The sequence below is a fragment of the Gallus gallus genome, chromosome 4 (genome assembly GCF_016699485.2).
Source record: "Gallus gallus isolate bGalGal1 chromosome 4, bGalGal1.mat.broiler.GRCg7b, whole genome shotgun sequence".
Lineage (NCBI taxonomy): Eukaryota > Metazoa > Chordata > Aves > Galliformes > Phasianidae > Gallus > Gallus gallus.
Genome location: NC_052535.1, coordinates 46413326 through 46431993, shown reverse-complemented (window position 1 = coordinate 46431993; position 18668 = coordinate 46413326). Strand labels below are relative to the sequence as shown.

General features: G+C 47.6%; 1 protein-coding gene and 1 long non-coding RNA gene across 7 annotated transcripts in view; both read right to left on the bottom strand.

Moving 5' to 3' along the window:
• The window catches only part of WDFY3 (WD repeat and FYVE domain containing 3), a 139864-nt gene extending 134915 nt beyond the window's left edge, over nucleotides 1-4949 (bottom strand). For all 6 annotated transcript variants that reach the window (XM_015276464.4, XM_015276469.4, XM_015276467.4 and 3 more), the window contains exon 1: nucleotides 4839-4949. The gene's annotated coding sequence lies outside the window, so the exon portion shown is untranslated. The remainder of the gene's footprint in view (nucleotides 1-4838) is intronic.
• A 2127-nt stretch (nucleotides 4950-7076) lies between these two features.
• Nucleotides 7077-17657, bottom strand: LOC121113201. Its single transcript, XR_006939288.1, has 2 exons — nucleotides 17242-17657; nucleotides 7077-17148 (listed from the first exon to the last, which is right to left on the bottom strand). It is a non-coding gene; the product is annotated as an uncharacterized LOC121113201 (long non-coding RNA).
• Nucleotides 17658-18668: the final 1011 nt, after the last annotated feature.

Here is an 18668-nt window from a genome sequence, read left to right as displayed (position 1 = left end):
ACAGTGCATGCACTCCCTCCCTTTCTAATGTAGTTCAGTTTATGTTTTGGTTCTCAGACAGAGCTGGGAGCAGCAGGCGACATCTAATTCTCCAAACTGCACCCAAGCTCAGTCCGCTTGCTGAAGAAACACCCCATCAGCTGCCACTGCACAAAGAACAAAGCACCTTAATTCCAACTACAGCGAGATTTTTAATATATCTTCATTTAAAAATAACAAACGCCCCTGGAAACATAAGAACAGAAAGCACACTCCAGCTGGCAGAGCGATACTGAAGTACCGGTAAGACAACGCGGGTCGAGCTACTCAGGACTAAGAACCAAGCTGTGCTCTGTAATGCCCAATGCACCCCGATACCCCTGCAAAGCCCAGCACTGAAAGCCAAAGCCAGGAGTACACTTTGCTCCAGAGCTCCCATCCACCTTCTGACTGCAGTCACACTGTTTCAAAAGCAGGAGACCCCAGAGAACACCAAAGGAAAACACAAGGCTGTATTTCACTGCTAGGCAGTATGGAACTCCTGGCTACCGGCAGCACTGTCAGTTCTACATTTATGTATTTGCTAATTTGCTCCTTTGAGGTAGGCACCAAAATTCACCCCCTACTCTGAAACAGCTCACCACAGAGCCTCAGACACACACGCATGGCCATGAGGAAGGAAATGGATGGTTCAAGAAAGGGAATAACTTCTTTCCACCAGCTACCAAGATATTAGACTAATGAGTTGGGAAGATACAGGGGGCAAAACCAAGCTATAAAGCATCTGACTTTGTTAAGACAGACGTGCAACTGCCATATACCCACCCAGCCTGAAAAAGGCTGAGTTTAACCCTTGCATACTGCAGAGTAATACATGATTCCTCTGGAGTACATGAGTTGAAATAAGAATATCTGGAAAATCCACTTCTTTGACTTCTTTTCACATTTATCATCGCCTACACAGCCAGTTGGCCAACCTGCTCAACGCTCCTTCCTTGTAATAAACGCATTGTAACCCAATGCATCACATGTAAATAATAACACTGCTTGCAGAAGTCTAAATGCACGCCTCATCGCTGTAATCCAGATGCGTCCACATCATCTCTCTCTTATATTCCTTAATGGCCAACCAAAAGTGTATATCCATGTGCTTTCATACTGCTCGGTATGACCTCGTTGCCCACTTTAAGTAGTTTGCTCCTCCCCAGCACAACAGTGCTCTGTTGCTTTTGACATGTTGGAAGATACTTGTTACACACGCTCCAGCCCATTCCGCAAACCTGTTACAACTTTGCAATACAACGGCATTAGCAGTTACATGCTGAAGATAGGCTGAATCCCGTACAGGACAGCGACAAAACACCAGAAAGAACAAAGCAACCAACACCATTTTCCCTTAAAAGAAGAAGAGCCAAGGGCTGGTGTCTGGCTCTCACTGGAACAATCTAATTCCACCTACATGGCAAACAATATTTCTCCCAATTTCAACACCGCCAGTCCTCCTGCCGCAGCCTCAATTTTGCTCAGCGAGAAGGGTGAAAAAACATATGTGCATATCCAAGACAAATACATCCCCTGCCATTATTCAAGACTCCCGAAACACCAGCATCATTTTAGGAGTCACCTCAATCACGCATTCCTGCTCAGAAGGGAAATGAGAAAACATGAGAGGGAGACAGGAATAGAGACAGCAGCACTGCCTGTGGGACAGCCGGCCAACCCCAACGTGCGTGGGAGCCTCGTAACTACGGCCTGCCTCTGCTACCCAGCCCGGGCAAGGCGTGAGAGGTCCGGCATCAGGAGGCGAAGCCTCCAGCAGAAGACAACAGCAGATACATGAGTGAGACTGCTTACTCCAAGATGAAGACTTGAAAACAAAATACTGAGTTAAAGAGACATCCTGTTGCGGTTCCTTCAGGATGCCTACGTAACAAAGCAAGTATTTTCTGAAAATAAGACAGCACTGCCGACAATTCAAAGAAAGAAACAACAGAAGCATTTGTCACGAGCTGGACATTTCAATTGCAGTTAGCAACGCGCCTACCAACAACAACAACAAGGAAAACTACAACACCAGTGAACCAAAAGCTTCAATAGAAAATCATGCGAAAATCAACCGTATTATTTCCCCATACGCATACGCGTATTACAGCCCAATGACATTCAACTTACCATCTCAAAATGCAGGTTTTATTACAGTAATATTTTGCAGAAGGAGACTCCCACAATCCTATCAGAAAGATGAGCACTGGGGGGTAAATTAGAAGCAAGATACGCGGTTTCTCACATTAAATCGTATCGCAGTCCAGCTCCTCCTCCCCAAAATCTGTTTATTTTGGACAGATGATATAAGACTTCCTTAGAGCAGGAAGTCCTGCAAGTCAGAGGCCACTGCTGAGCCAATATTTCCAGTATTTTGCAATAGGAACTTCAAATCCCTCACAAACACGAACAGAACGGCCAATCGGCATCTGCAGATTTGCCCTGCAGCACTTTAGCAATGAGGGACCAACCATTTGCTTTCCTTCACATAGTTCTGCTCAGCAGACTTTCAGAAACTGAGGTGAACCCCCACAACCCAACAGTACAAAACATCTGACGGCAGCATTTGGGAGGCAAAACGCTGTGCTCACACTCTGCAGTTGCTAAACAACCTCATGACAGCCTTGAGTATCTCCAACGGGAAACCAACATCCATCCACACTCACTATGATCTCCGCACAGTACTCAGCCCAGCAGTCTTCCACACGCTAAGAAATCCAACTGAGCACTGGAAGAAAACTAAGAAATAGATGAAGTAAGGCTTGCAGGCGTGAAATACGTTGCTGAAGTCTTCTAACAGCAACAAACGTCCGCACATCCCAAAGACGTGGGTGCCACGTACACTACTGCTGGCAGTCACGCTCCCGTGACCCAGAGCTATGTAAGGAGACTGCTGGGGTACCTTCTCAGCTGACCCAGGTAACAAGGTGAAACAGTGCGGGTTTCTGAATTGCAGTTGTTATTTCCAGATTGAAAATAACAAGAAATATTTTTCTTTTTACTTAGCATCTTCCCATTGCTGTTCTGAAGGCAAGTTTGCCCTCATAGCGATGCAACACGACACTACAGGGTAGCTGATCTCAGGGCACAGAACTGCAAATGAGGAAACAATCTACCAGAAGGACTAAATCACATAAACCTTGAGATAGAAATGTTGCAATGCATTTCTAAATGGGTGTTGAAGCTATTAAATATCACAGCAGCACTGTGCCTAACTCGCTTCGCCCTGAATTGAATAGATGATCAGCTCGCTAAGATGTGCCATACAACCCCAGCCATACAACGCTTTTACTCCAAGCTCAGCAGCCTAAAACTGTTGGGCAAACTGGAAAAACAAACAGGTCCACTTCCCAGCAAATACATACCAAACTGAAGAACACCACTCACTGAGTCTGTTCTAGCACCGCAGATATTTCAGGCATTCTTCTACTCAAAATATTTTGGTACCCCCAGCATTCAGTATTGCAGAGCTGGCTCCAGCTGAACTACACAGATCCACAGCAAACAGCACAGAAACACCGTTTGTGACCCAAACTTGTACCTGGAGCTGGACTGCCAGCACTTTGTTACCAGGATCACTGTGCAGACGCAGTATTAACCAGGCTTCATGTTTCTAGCACCAAAGCTGGGACCTCTACAGAGTATTCTGCTTTATAAACATGCCTGTCCATAGCCTAACAACATAGAGAAGGAGGCGCGTGTCTCATTGTGATTGACCAACTCATGAAGCAATGACCACACTCCATGTTTGTGAATGCTACAAGTGTATTCACATGCTGTAGGACACGTGAAACACCACACAAACGCCAGCTCATGCACACTGTGCACACAGCCACCCCCACAGTGCCGCTGCTTGAGTTACACCTGCCTTGGCACCAAAACGTGCCACAGATGCACAAAAACATGTCATGATGCCATCAGGACAGCTCCCTGCAGAGCCCGCCCAGGTTTGGGGGAGTCTGTGATGCTGAAACCCAACACGACAGGAGCCCTCTGAGGCCACCTCTGCACGGAATGGTCCCTGGGGAGGTGTCACACACCTGTACCCAAGGCACGCATGGGCACAGAGCAGCCACATGGCTCAGGCTGAGCTAATTCACTAGCCAATTGTGCCAACATGCAACGTCTACCTTTCCTAACAGGAAACCTACCACATTCCATGGTGAAATGTAACGCTCTAGCATACACAGACCTACAGGGCCAACTAGCCAAAACCCAGCCAGAAAAATAAGCCCAGGGCTCACTGGTCCGCAAAGGAATCCTTCTGGGAGCTACTCTTGTTAAATACACAAAACAGCAGGTAGGCCATTCGCGAATCCACAGCTGAAAATGAGCACATTTACCCTTCTACACCGCCGCCTGCCTCCATCTCTCTCTCCACACCGACATCCCCAGCCCCAGCTAGGAGCCACGGCCCCCATCCCTCAAGGTGAGCACCGCCGCTGGGTCGGAGCCCACGGGAGAAATAAATAAACTACGCTGTGACGAAGACAACGACGGAACCCGGCCGCCCCACACGGCAGGTGCCTGCGGGAAGGCCGCCCGGCCCGGCCTGGCCCTCGCCTCCCCGGGAACAACAAAGGCCGCCGGGCTCCCTCAGGGCTCCGCCAGGCCGGGCTCCGGCGGGGCCCGCGCGGTGAGAAGGGCCGCTCGAAGGAAATCCATACAAAATAGAGAACGCGACGGCCGTAACGGACCGCCAAAGGCACCTGCCGGGCCGCCCCCCCCCGAAGCCCGCACGGCATCCCCGCAGCACGGCAGGGCCTGCGGTGGAGCGACAAAGCGGCGGGGCCCGGCCGAGGGCGGTGGGCACTCACCGGGAGGCGACGAGCTCTCGCGGGGCCGCTGCGGCCGGCCCGGCCCGCCGGGGCGGGGGAGAGGGCGGCGGGCGGCCCCTCTCTGCTCTCCGCTTCTTTCGCTCCGCGGGCGCGGCGCGGGGGGTCAGGCGAGCGAGTGGCCGCGGCGGGGCGGTGCGGGCCGGGCCGGGAGGGCGGCTCCCCCGCTGAGGCCCGGGAGGGCTTCGGCGGGAGGCACCGCCGCCGCCGCTGCAGCGTCCTGGCCGCGGGGTCGTTCCGGCCCCATCAAGGCCGGGCCGGACCGGGGGGGCCGCGCGAGGCGGGGCGGGGGGTGCGGGGCCGCTCCCCGCGGCGGCTGGTGGCCATCTTAGTCCTCCTCCTCCTCCTCCGCGGCGCAGAGTGCCCCCTCCCCGCCCGGCTGCCTCCTCCCTCCGCTCCTCCTCCTCCCGGCTGGCTCCCGCGGCCCGGCCCGGCGCGGCCACCTGAGGAGAGCGGGTGGGGAATGGCGGGAGGAGGGACCGGCCCCTCAGGGAGCGCAGGCGCTGCGCGCTCACCTCTGCTCCGTCGGTGGTGGTTTATAAAAAAAAAATTAATAAAAATTATTTACAATTTTGCTGGGTTTTAGTAGTTTGGCTTTCCCTTGGAGTCCCGCGGAAGGTTCTGTGCCTCCCTTTCCTCGGACAAAGGTCCTCCCGGCAGGCACCCACCGCCGCTCAGCGCGCCGTGCCCTGAAGAGAACGGAGCGCTGCCGACGCGGGACAGACGGAAGGGACCCTTCGTGGGGCCTGAGGCTTTCCCGCTGCCTTTGGTCACTGAGTGGAAGCCCACCGAGCGTCCCTGCTGTGGTGCACAAAAGGGACCATCAGGGATGCCCTCAGGGAATGGCATCAACTTGCGGCAGGGGAGGTTCAGGTCGGGTATTAGGAAACATTTCTTCTCAGAAAGAGTGGTGATGCAGTGGCACAGGCTGCCCAGGGAGGTGGTGCGGTCACCATCCCTGGAGGTGTTCAGGAAACTTGGAGATTTGGCACTGAGGGATGCGGTCAGTGGGCATGGTGGGGATGGGCTGGGGTTGGATTTGATGATGACTTAATGACTCCAAGATTTGTGCTGTCATCCACACTGTTCTGATGCTGGAATGCAGAGATACTCTTTTCCTAATACACTCCTTACAGCTAATGGACTCCTCTGTGCCTGCTAGACACGTTACTCATGTAAACATCAGCTGGACACAGCAAGTACAGGGTCACTGCCACCGTGGGGCAACCTTCACCCACCCATACCTCATGAGAAGGGTACAAAGGTACATCCATGCTTGTGTCCATTAGCCCTTCTGCCTTTTTCCGTCAACTGCAAACTCATTTCCTTCAAGACATCAGCTATTAACAACAGTTTGCCTTCCAGCAGTTTGCTTTTTCATTTACCAAATCTCTTTGCAAAGCCCTAACTGAAGGGACTGAGCAGTTTGGAGAATGGCTGCAGGGGTAAATGCAACGAGAACTAACATGCAGAGCATGAAGGGCCTGTGTGTTTCACGGGTAAATGATCACAATAAAATTGCCTCTTGCCTATGGTATCACATCTTATTAAGTGAAGCTGGGCACCTGAGGACAAAGGGAGTCTATGCCATTCACCCCATCTTCCAGTGCTGGACATTAATATCAAAAATGCAGTTCTATCTAATATTTTAATAATGTCATGGGTCACTGACTGGACCAGATGATCTCAGAGTTCTATTCCGATCTTACTGATGCGATGAATCTATGATTTGCACTCATTGCTATACAACTTATCACTTCATTCTTGTTTACGTAGAGTTTCCTGTTTAGGACACATGGATGTCTGAGATGAGCCCAACTCTAATTCAGCTCTTGAGGGCAGTAAGGCCCTGGTGCAGGCTGCCCCGAGAAGCTGTGGATACCCCATCCATCCCTGGAGGCACTCAAGGTCAGGTTGGATGGGGCCCTGCGCAGCCTGATGTGGGGGGCAACCAGACCACGGCAGGGGATTGGGGTAGGTGAGCTTTAAGGTCTCCTCCAACCTAAGCCATTCCTATGATTCTATTCTGTGTTTCCTAAGGAGACAAAACATGTGCTCACCAAAGGTGAAAATATTACCCAAACAAAGAATTAAAAAGAAAACCACCTCTTGTTACTAAAAAATAAAAGCAAGGACAAGCTAATAACAAGCTTCTTGCCTACACAACATAATCCCACCTTTACTCATTAAAAGTATATCCCTACACTCATTGCATCAACAGGAGCAACATTTAGACCAATTCAGGAGACCTGCCTGAGCTAATGACTTGTGTTGGAATGCAGCCCATGGGTCTGTTACAGTGCCTGTATTGTTTCTGTGCAGGATAACCAATGAACAATAAGCACCACGAGAGAAATTATGCATGGTATACCAGTTACAGCCCTCGTACAACAACTGTAGTACAATCAGTACCAGCTCTTAAACACTCAGCATTCTGTACCTGCAAAAAAGGGGACTTTATGTCATATGTATAATGTCTTGTCTACTTTTGTCTACTTTCACTCACTTTTGGGGCTTTTTAACCTCTTTCCCAACCAGATTCTCTCTGCGCAACCATTCCTCCCAGCCTCCTTATTCCACACCGTATGCAAACAGTAATAACAGCCACCGCTTTCTGTGAGAAATAGGGTTGGCCGAGGCCATATGAGAAATGCTACTGAATAGAAAATGAGGATCAGAATATGACACTACCGATTTGTTTGCAATGTCTTCCTTTTAACGACACTCCCCGTATATTGTATACATCATGGAATAATGGATACACACAAGGAAAAGCATCCCTGTGTCTGTACCAGGCTGAACCAATTCTCCCCCTTTCAGGGAAGGCCAAGGTGAAAGTTGGTAGAGCAGCCGTTGGCACTACAAAACCACCAAGAACCACATCTCATTCCATAGGAATTGTAGATGCATGTTTCCCTGCAAGCCAGATCTTCTTTATTTAAGAGTACCTTCTTCATCAGTATGCCGTGGCAGTCTAGAAGCCAAAAAGCTCTATGTACTACCAGACAGAATTTGTCCCTCTTGGGTACATTTTCATTCCGGACTGCAGCAAGGGGAATCTCAGATTTGATCAGCTTGTTTCAACAGTAATTTCACTTACTATGCAAGATAGAGACAGCGAACAGTACATAGCAGTTACCCATCATAAAACAAACAAATCTTCTCTCTGTAATGTATGTGTAGGAGGATACTTGCATCTTTCATATGTAAAGGATTAACACATCTATCTTACCAGCTGTACTAAGAATCAAAGCTTACAGAGATGGAGCCGTTTCTAAGTCTCTATCAGCAGAGATACCTTAGTGGGAAATCGCAGAAATCCTCCAAGAGAGCAGTGGGAATTGCACAGACAGCTGTACACCAGATCTAACATTTGCTGCGTGCCAAACTGTATTGCTTTATTTTTTTTTTCCTCTCTCACATGCACTTAATCACTCCTTGCATTCCTATTCATAGTCTCTATGTTTTGGTCAGTTGTCACAGTTCCAAACTAAATAATGGCAAGCTGTAATAATCCATACTGATAGATATCAGATGCTTTTTTTATTTTATTTTTTAAACCACCTCAACATCTCTCTTCTTGCAAAGCTCATCACAGGCAACTGTTTCTCAGAGAAGGTGCTAGTTAGCAACTCCAGAACTATAATTAGACAAAAAATGGGTGTTTTCTTCCACTTTGTAAAGCAAGTGCACATAAGGAATCGCACTGATCATTATAAGCTGTGGAGGTGCATTTAAAAATATTATCCCTCTTTATTTAAAAGGAAGATAATATCTGTACGATTGACTTGAAGTGATGAAATTCTACTCAGCTTTCAGGTGAATTTCCAGTGTATTTCTACTGCACACATATTGCCTATCTTGGGCAGTAAAGCTGAGTCCGTCTTGTTCGCATGATGTAACTGAAACCAATGGGCAGACAAATCCAAAACTGGAAAGAAACTGGCACGAGAAAGCGAAAAAACATTGAGGGCTTTTTTTCATTAGAATATTTTTAACCAAAGAAAATAGCACTGTTTTCCACAAATCTCAGTTTAACGTTGTCATTGTACAGGATTCTTTTGGCTCGCTTTGAGGAACGCTCTTCCCTCCCTCTTGCCTGTTTATAGATAAGTTTTTGGTATTAAGTAAGAAGGGTGGAGTTGAGAAGGGTCCACCACCACTTCCCTGTCCTATGGCACTCCCACTGAATTTGGCTGAAAGCTGAAAAATTAGAAAATCCCTCGTCACATGCTCTTTAGAAAAACAACTGGCTGCTCGTCAGAAGTTAAAGAACCCACAAATTGTCCACTGGTGAGCTCATAGCATCTGTAAAGCAGTGACACAGCAACTAACCACAGCAGATACACCACATCACCACAGAGTAAAGCAGACAGCAAAAAAAAAGAAAGAAAGAAAGAAAAGAAAAAGAAAGCCAGAGCTGCTCCTCCCTCAGCCCCCAGGGCCAACCCATCCCTTTTGTGCATAAACAGCCTTTCTTCTGCTGTCCACCGAAGCCGTAAGTCATACAACTCGTGCAAACACATTTGTCCCATAGCGCTGCAGGCCAAAGGTGAGTGCCTTAGGAACAGAGCTTGCTGCAGCTGACATGGATGATTTTCTCTCTTTTCTTTTCCTGTGACAAAAAGCAGTGGTAAAGCAGCACTGCATTTATGAGCAAGGACATGAGAGTGAGGGGAAAACGTAGGGTTTAGGGATGTGTGACTGAAGGGTTCCCACAAAGCAGGCGATGACAGAGAAGGTCCGGTTCAGTTGAGGCCTTTGTGGCCTCCGCAGCCGCGCAGCCCTATGTGGTGGTCCCAGAAAGTGAATCTGAGAAGGGATCACACTTTCAGAGAGGAAAAATGCTGCCATCTGGTGCCTCAGGGAAAGAAACGTTTCTCGTGGTGGTGTGCATCATTTACAGCCACCTAAATGCTGCTGGTGCCCCGGCAGTCTTTATGGTTGTTAAAGGTGTCACTGCTCCGTACAGCTTATGGAAGGCTCTTGTGAAATCATACACCATATAGCAAAGCACGCAGCCTGGGAGGTGTGCTGGGTGGTGGTCTGCTCAGAAGAGAAACTGTTATAACTTCCGATATCCCTTGGAATATATCTCTACAAAGAACAGTTGCAGCACTGTGGGACATAGTTTGTGGTCATGGTGGGGACGGGTGGTTGGATGGTTGGACTAGATGATCATAGTGGTCTCTTCCAACCATAACGATTCTGTGATTCATGTCAGAAGTCCTGGCAGACACAGGACAGGACACCAAGCGCTATTCCTCTCTCTGACTCGCTCTTTACAGCAGCTTGTTTCTACTTGCTGTTGATACAGCCTCAGAGGATGTGCCAAATACGCACTGAGACACTCCACACTTAGAACGAGGGACTGTTATTTTTGTCTGTGATATTTTTATTTTCACAGGCTTTCACAGAGAGCCACGATGGCAGCTTAGGGAGGCTGAAGTAACTGATCAAATAAAACAAAACACGTACTTCTCAATTCTCGACATAGCAGAAATAAAGATGCTCTTTCTGTGTACTTACATTTGTTTCTCCCTTGACTAGGAATAGAAAAATCCCAAGGTCCGCAGGGCAGCTTCCCACTGGAAGAAAGCCATGTGAAACAGGTTGTGTTATTTATTTATAAAAGCACCATTTTTGGAACACAGCAGTTACAAAACCACAGGCCTGCCACACACCTCCCAAAAAACAAGCTCCCACACCACCCTCTGCTTCCCAGGAAGATGCTCTACTCCTGGAATGCCTTCAAGTTCACTGAGTAACCTATAGCACATCAAACTCTTCCAAACCACTTCTTGTGCACTTCTGCATAGCATCCAGGAAAAGGAAGGTGTTCACGGCCTAAGAAAAGAGATTTCTGAAGCTATTACTAAAGGGCCTTTCTTACAACACCTGCCATAATATGTACTCTCCCACTTCATCTATAGCACCTGATCAATCAGGGCACAAACTCAGAACTCCTCTTCATGGGAGCTATTGGTACAAGCAAACGGATATTTTGCCATCACAGATTTTGTGGTGCATAACTGCAGACTACAACTGAAACCCACTGGCCAGGCATGTGCACACTCCTGCCTACCATTTGGGGCAGATTAATTACTTAAATTCTTCATAAATATTAAATAATAATAACTCGAGGAGTTATGAGAAGGTTATGTCACTACTAAAAGCTGTTCCAAAAATGCATGGTTTACATGCTAAGATCCTTCTTCCACTTAATTCCTAGCCTTAGTTTATTTACTGCCATGCTATATACATTTCATCTTATAAAACTATGTTCTTGTGGAACTCAGTCCTTCTATTACTGCTGTTGCACTGCAAGAACTTGGAGTTGCTTCCTCTTCAACATCACCAGAATTGCTTGTGGATACACAGAGCAAGTCTGGAGCATTTAGATGCATGCATAGCTTCCTGTGGAGAAGTTGTAATTTCTTTGACAGTCCCCTGCCCATGAACAAATGACATAACTTGAAGCTTTTCTAATATTATTAGCCATGTCATATAAGGAGAGTTTTCAGAAACAGTGACAAATCTTGTCAGTGCCTGTGGCAGCCCTGGTAACCGCAAGCTATGTTGTCAATCTCCCTTCAAGTTGCAGTATTGAAGGAGCACTTCCTTCCAAACAGAAAATTATTTTCTACAAACCCTCAGTCTCCAAGTAGAAAAAAAAAGAAAAAAGACAGCACTTAGGGTGAGTAGGCCAAAGTATTCATATTACCTGGGCCTTTGGCTATTGGAGTAGTAGATGGTGATAATTTTACATTGTAGATTGCTAGGTGGCTATGGGCTGCCTGTTAGGAATCCACATGAGAGGCAAGGGAGGAGCATCCAAGGCTTGTCAGAAGGCTTAAATCAAAGGTACAGCATCCACATCTCTCCTGGAACGCTCTTAAGGAGTTTGCATATCAAGAACATTGGAAAAATAGAAGTTAAAGTATGGACGGCATCCAGTGAGCATCTAGAAATGTGGAATTGTCATAGATGTACGTTTGTGTTGTCTCAAGCATAACAAAACACCATTTGTGCCATCTGTAACCAGAAGTTTCTTAGTGTTTTTTGAATGGCTGCGTGTGTTATTCTCTGGGCCCAACTTAAACAATTCAGTGTGATTTCATTGTGACCCCAAATCACTCTGCAGAGCAATGTAGCTAGCAGCCTACAATCGTCACTCAGCGTACCCACACAACCTCCATTACAGAGCTGGGGAACAGATTTAATGACAATTTGCATCGTGCTCTCCTTGTTCCATTTAACTTCTTATTTATGCAGACTGATAATTATCTGCCAACAACACTGTGCCTGTACATGAACATACGCTACTTCAAATACGTAACAATGACCATCTCCATTTGCAGGAGGAAAGCAGCAGCTCTTGGCTTGTTACCTGGGCATCACAGCTCCTTCTCAAACATACCTGATTACAGCTTGAAGGATAAGATTCTCATATAGATGGCCCTTGCTCCGGGTTCTGCTAAAAGGACCAGCACAAAGGAAAACTGAAAGACATTTAAACTTAGCGCCAGGGCTAAAACATAGCAGCACATCATGAAGACACAGCATAACTCATACTAAGGACCAAATCTGTGCTAGAATGGCAATACTGGATTAAATGTGGAGGACCTGAACAATTAGAAACAGTGCAAACTTAACCTGGAAACAGTCCTTAATTAACAGTCATGGTTCATTTTCCAGTAGTAAAACAGAACATAAATTCAAGGTGAGATTCCTGTGTCAAAATCATACTTCATGGTATCGTTGTACCTGATGTACAGAACTGGACTACGTGACCTGCCAATGCCATGCCACTCCCTTTTCTCTGCTGCACAAGCCTGTAACCAGATTTCCCTTACACTGGAAGTTGATTCAATCCCCCCATCCAAAAATAGAGGTGACATTTTTTGAAAGAGCTTAGCTCTGGTGTGCACTGATGGCAAACTCCTTCCCGAGGAGGATCTCTAATTGTAGAAGTTTTGTATCTTTATTCCTAGATGCTGACTGAACAATTCACAGCGTTCCCACATACCACATTTCCACCATCTGCAGTTTTCACGTCGTTCCCAGATGTCCTATGACCACCAGCAGCCATTTGTAAAGCAGCCTCAGAGCAGGGCTTGCTCATTGTTTTCAGGATGGTGCCAACATGGCCCTCTGCACACCAAAACACCCCCATTCTGCCCCAGCAGCACCTCAGCACCCTCTTCTCATCATCCTAAAGGTAAGCGCAGGCCCAACCCACTTAGGCTTTAACTTACTGTCAGAACTGCATTCCTCCAGCCCATTCTGCCTCTTTGGTCTCAGCTGGTAACCCCCCAGGTGTTTTCAGAGCAGCCTGCCCAGGAGCATTTCAACAGCAGGATCTAACACACCACAGCTGGGGAGCTCTCTGCAGCAGGTGGCACAGCCTGCCCCACCACTTCAGCTTGGCCATCTTCCACATAGAAGTAACGATTTGGAGCAAGAGCCATTGCACCCCAGAGGCAGCACAGGAAAGGATTGCAGCAAGAGGGCTTGCAAGAGGGCAGAGAGGAGCACGAAGTTTTTGGAGAGGGAGTGTTTTGTTTAGATGGCGTGTCTGAGTAGGTTAAAGTAGGCTGGCCAGCTTCACCATAGCAGCGTTGTAGGCTTGCTCTTGGACCCAGGCACAGTACGCTGGTAAACATGAGCAGTACAAAATAGTGCTCATCTGAGTTGGCCAGCTTGCTCAACTGCATTCATTCAGGGTCATATCACTGAATACAGAAAATCTTTCATCTGCTCTGTCCCTTACACCCCCTCCTAAAATTCAGAGGCGGCTGTTTTTTGGCTCAATGTACAGGTGAGAAACAGAAGCAGCCAGCTCAGAAAGGTCATGCCCAAAGCTGAAGGAGACACGAACACGCTATCATTAGAAGGCATGTGAGCCTGGAATAGGGAACTTGAATTTCAGGTTGTTGAACTGAGGCAAGTCTTGCGTCTGATGCGTACTCGGTGTGGCAATGGCTAATTCTGGTAACGTATCATCTGTCCCTCACATCTCCTTTTTTTGGTCTGTGAATGCACACTGATGTCTTGGACAGAGCATTAGGTGGCTTCCTCAGAAGGCGTTGGTTGGTTCAACACTAGATAGTCAGGCATTTTTCTGCCAACAGACTCTACAGACCTTATGCCCCACCATGGAATTGCTTGAAAGTCCAGGCTGAATTAACCAGCACAGCAGAGAAATGCCAGGTGTGCAGCCCAGCTTTGCTCCTTTCCTTCCTGGGACTTAAGTTCCTCCTTCCACTGGTCTTACAGGAGGAAAAACAGCGTTTCCTAAAGAGGTTTCTGCACAGGTCTGGCAAGAAAGAAAGGAAGGATGGAAGGAAGGAAGGGACAGAAAAGTTGCACAGCATTTATAAACACAAGTTGCTGTGTCGGCCCCCGGTGAAATGATGGTTGAGGAGTTCCCTCTTTAAGAGCGTATCAGAGCCACAGTGTAAGCGAACACAGTGTTAATAACTGAACGGTCACCTAGGTCACGTTTAATTAAGAACACAGTGTCACCCAGGTCACGTTTAATTAAGAAGTCTTAATTCAAACAGTATTCTCATATTCCTGATAAAAAGCAAGTTAAAAATCTCTGAACAGTTAACACCACGCTGCTCCCAGGAGTTTCAGCGTTAGCTCAAGTTAATTATGTTTAAATTATTTCCTTTGGTGTGCTGATGTGAAGATCATTGTCTGACACCAAGGAACAAGAAGAGAAAATTAAAAACTTCCTGCAGCTTCCAGCGAGGCTCACCTATCACTGCACTCACATGGAGCTGGCCTGCCCTCGTGTGAGTGCGGAAGGAGCAGATGGTTGAAGAAATATCACTCATCTACAGTGCTTCTACTCCATAGAGCTTTCTCCAGGAAGGCCTTAGGTGTTTTTGCACTCCAGGCACCTTTTCCTGGCAAGGGAAGAAAACACAAATCTCTGCAGCTGTCCTCTGGTTTGTTACACTCACATCCTCAGTGACCGCAAGTCCTCAAACGTTGTGCAGCATCAGCAAGAGGGGCAGTCTGTTTTCTTCAGTGTCTCAGTAGAAACCAGCGCAGAGTAGGTCTGCAGCGAGCAGCCAGACCAGGGCATTAAACCACAGCAGAGCATAACCTCCTGCATGGGGAAGTTTTCAGACACAGGAGTAAGCATACAAATGGGGAGTAATTTCTGGCTACAGCATCATTACAGACATAACGCGTTAGCGAGGCAAGTAAGGAAAACCCTTGCATTTCTAGGCTGTTATTCTTTTTGTTAGCTTGTTAGCGAGCCTTTCAAACCTGGAGAGGACAGAGGAGGTAAAGAACAGGCAAAATTATTCTCAGTTAATCTCTGATACATGCAAGTTTTCAACATTTGTAGCCAAGGAACATTCCAATTATCAGGCAGCTGGGACTTCTTCCACATGCCAGGAGTACACGGGTGCTCCAGCTCCAAAACCAAGCCAGAATGGACCACGAGCATCTGTCTCCAGCCAGCATCATTGTGCCATTGTGAGTACACCATGCCTGTGTTAAAGACGTGCCACTTCTCTATACTAATCCAAAAGCAGCCATGATGTTCACGAGGGTACCTCGTCTGAGGTTGACAAATGCTCTGCTCTGAACTTTTGTGTCATGAGAGTTTCTACAGATTGTCAATACAAAAGCATTTGCAGCTTCATCACAGAGATCTACAGTTCTCAATCCAGCTGCTGGAGGCAATTCTACCAGCATCAGCAGCAGTTCTGTTGGGCAGCTGTTCTTAGTCTCTGCAGAACAACGCCCACAGGCAGCACAGTACTACACACTCTAATTTTGCCTGTCTCTGCTTGAAAGCCACGAGGGGGTGCCATTACATTCATTCTAATCAGGTGATTAGACACACACCGGTTATTTAAAAGAACATAAAAGCCCAATAACATGTTCATTCCTAGCCAAAGGATGACACTGTCCCCAGTGTGAAGTGGAGTCAAACAAGCCAGCACTCACAGCACAACACTGTCTGTGCCACTCCGGCAGAGGTATCTGTCACCATCTATGAGACTAGAAATGGTATGAGAGTAGCAGAGGCACACATCCCAACCAGCTCCATCCTTGGGCCTGAGAGCTCACACTTCAGATTCCCAGCTTCTCTTATAGGAAAGAGTCCTGCTTGTATTGGGATAGAAAGCGTTTGTAAGGAGGTATTTTTGTAACTTCAAGTTGCATCAGCTGCATAACGACTATCATTTGTTAGTTTGCAGCAGAGCAGGAGAGGTCAAATTTACTACCTGCCTTTTAAGGTACATTAGGCTTTAGAAGAGGTCAGGATGGATGCAGGCTGAAGGAAAGCTTCCTCCACCTCCATCCTCTTCCCTGAGCTGCCTCCCAGCTGTGGTTTGTTGCCAAATTGTGCTTGCTTAGAACTGCTTCAGAGATGCATCTCTGCAGGAGAGAGGAGGGTTGGTCACCCCTGGGAAGAGCTGTACAACCATCAGCTGTCAGAGCAATAGGAGCCCTCTGAAGAAGAGCCATCAAGATGCATCAGAGGCTTGGAGAGCCACACAATATTTTTGGTTAAACCTATTCCAGCTCATGTGAAAGCTTCAGCGAGCAGCCTCTGCTACAAGTTAGGAAAGTCATATCCTTAAAGGGCCTTCCAAATTGCTTTTGCTCAGATAAGCAGAAAGGTAGAGGAGGGTGGTCTAAGGATACCAGCAAGACCAAGAGCTTCACCTTTGGAGGGCAAAGCCATGGCTTGGGGGTTGACTGTGAGGTTTCTCTCTTACCAGCAGGGCTACCACACTGCAAATCAGAGCAACAGATAGCACTGTGTTCTGTCCTCAAGGAAGGAGTTTACAAACACAGGCACCTCTGAGGTGAAAGCATCTTTCTGCAGTTGCCATAGCCAACCCTGCTTCCCCAGGCACCCAGTTCTCCCCTATATTTCCAAAAATACCTGATGGCAAGGTGATCCCAAGGTCCCTGAAGACACCTGAATATTCAGCACTTCTGCAAGGAAGGGACTTTCCTTGATGAAACTAAGAGCCCGCTGACGAGGGGCACTTTTACTGTGCAGAAGCTCCTCTCTGCCTATCACTGCATCCACACTGTGAGGTGCCTCTTCCTGGCAGCAAAGCAGGCCCTGCAGGAGCAGTGCTCCAGGAGCAGCTCAGAAGAGATGCTGCACCCTGCAAAGCTCACGGGCTGAGTATGACATGCCCCACTGCCTGCAGAGCTGCTGAGGGAGGTAACCCTGAGCAGACCCTTCTTATCTGCTCTGATTTCTTGAGTGTGATTGCTGTGCATTGGCTGCCAGGTGCTCCTGGGTGGGGAAAAAGAAAACAAGAGGTTAGGGGAAAACTGTACATAGTGTTTCACAGGAGGGGAGAAGACTCAGCGACAAAAAAGCACATACCCCATTCCATGCATTTGGGCTTTCTTTCCCTCTACTGATGCTCAGGCATCTGGGTTCAAGACTCTGAACCTTAAATAAGAAATCAGTCTTGGGCTCAATTTGCTATGTTGCAAATGTTCTGTATCAGCTCTGGGAATGAAAGTAACAGCATCAGCTGAACCAGCAGCAAGGTGATAACACACTGCTTCTGAAGGGAGAATGTTGAATACATACTGGGAAGCACGACGAAGTGTTTTTTTAGAGAGTTTCCTTCTGACTCTACGACGTGGCTCTGCAACTTGTTTCTGTGAGCTGGACAGCACAGTATATGACAGCCATTGCTTCTCAGGATGCTGTGCTCTCATCCATTTTAGACTTAAAGATCCTTATGGTTCCCTTCCGACTCAGGCTGTTCTGTATTTTCTGGGCAAGAGAGTTACAGCAGAAACAAGGTGGAAGTGCAGTGTCACGCCCTTCAAGTGCACACAACCCCTACAGACAGACCATAGGTAGGGAGTCAATAACAGCCATGATTGGGCAATTAGACCTCTTGCTGTGTTTTCTTTGAAGGTGTGCACAACTCTGGCCAGATATCCCAAGTGTTTAATTTCCTGTGATCAAAGAGCAGAGTCCTAACAGGAGTTTTATAGCTTTACCTCCTTGTGAGAATATGTTGTCTTGCCATGCATCCTTGCGAGGGGTGTGTTGGTGCTTGTCAAAGTCCTAAATTCCTCTGTTCTGGTAACAGGAGTCCTTCTCACTTGTTGCTTTAGAGATCAACATGTTTTGCTGAAATTTCCACAGCCAGCACTGGTGCTCAGCACACACGGTGCAGTCTGGGTGACAGAGTGCAGCTCTGTAGTTTTCAGCAGTATGAGTCCGTAGGCGTCACCGACATCACAGCCTGCTTCTGCGATCCCATCCCATACAGGGCTGCATCTGAGTTTGTATGGTTTGAAATGGCCACAACACACGTGTGAATGTCTGCTTTATAACTGAGAAGCTATTTGCAAGAGAAAGGACAGCTGTACCTTAGCTTTGCACGCCTTCCAGTGCAACTGGACAAAGAGACTCCACTCAGTGAAGCTTACTGTTATGTAGGGCAACTGATGTCAAAATGAGAACGAATAACCAAACAACTGACTCCTCCTGACAGAACCGCACACACGCACAGGACAACTGGTGCTGTCTGGCTGCTTTACTGCTATGTCACTACACCTGCAAGCAGTTCTCTCGGCCTTAGCATAGCACAACCTTGAGTGCCCATCCAGCAACATGGCCTTTGTACCAGAGGTGCAGAACACACTGCAGGTGCTTTGGTAGAACATACACAGTGCCTCAGGCAGGAGATGCGAATTCAGTTCCTCTGTTCCAGGAGTTGGACGAGAGATCCTCACGGTCCCTTCCTACTCAGGGTATTCCAAATCCTGTACTGAGCAGCTCAGCCA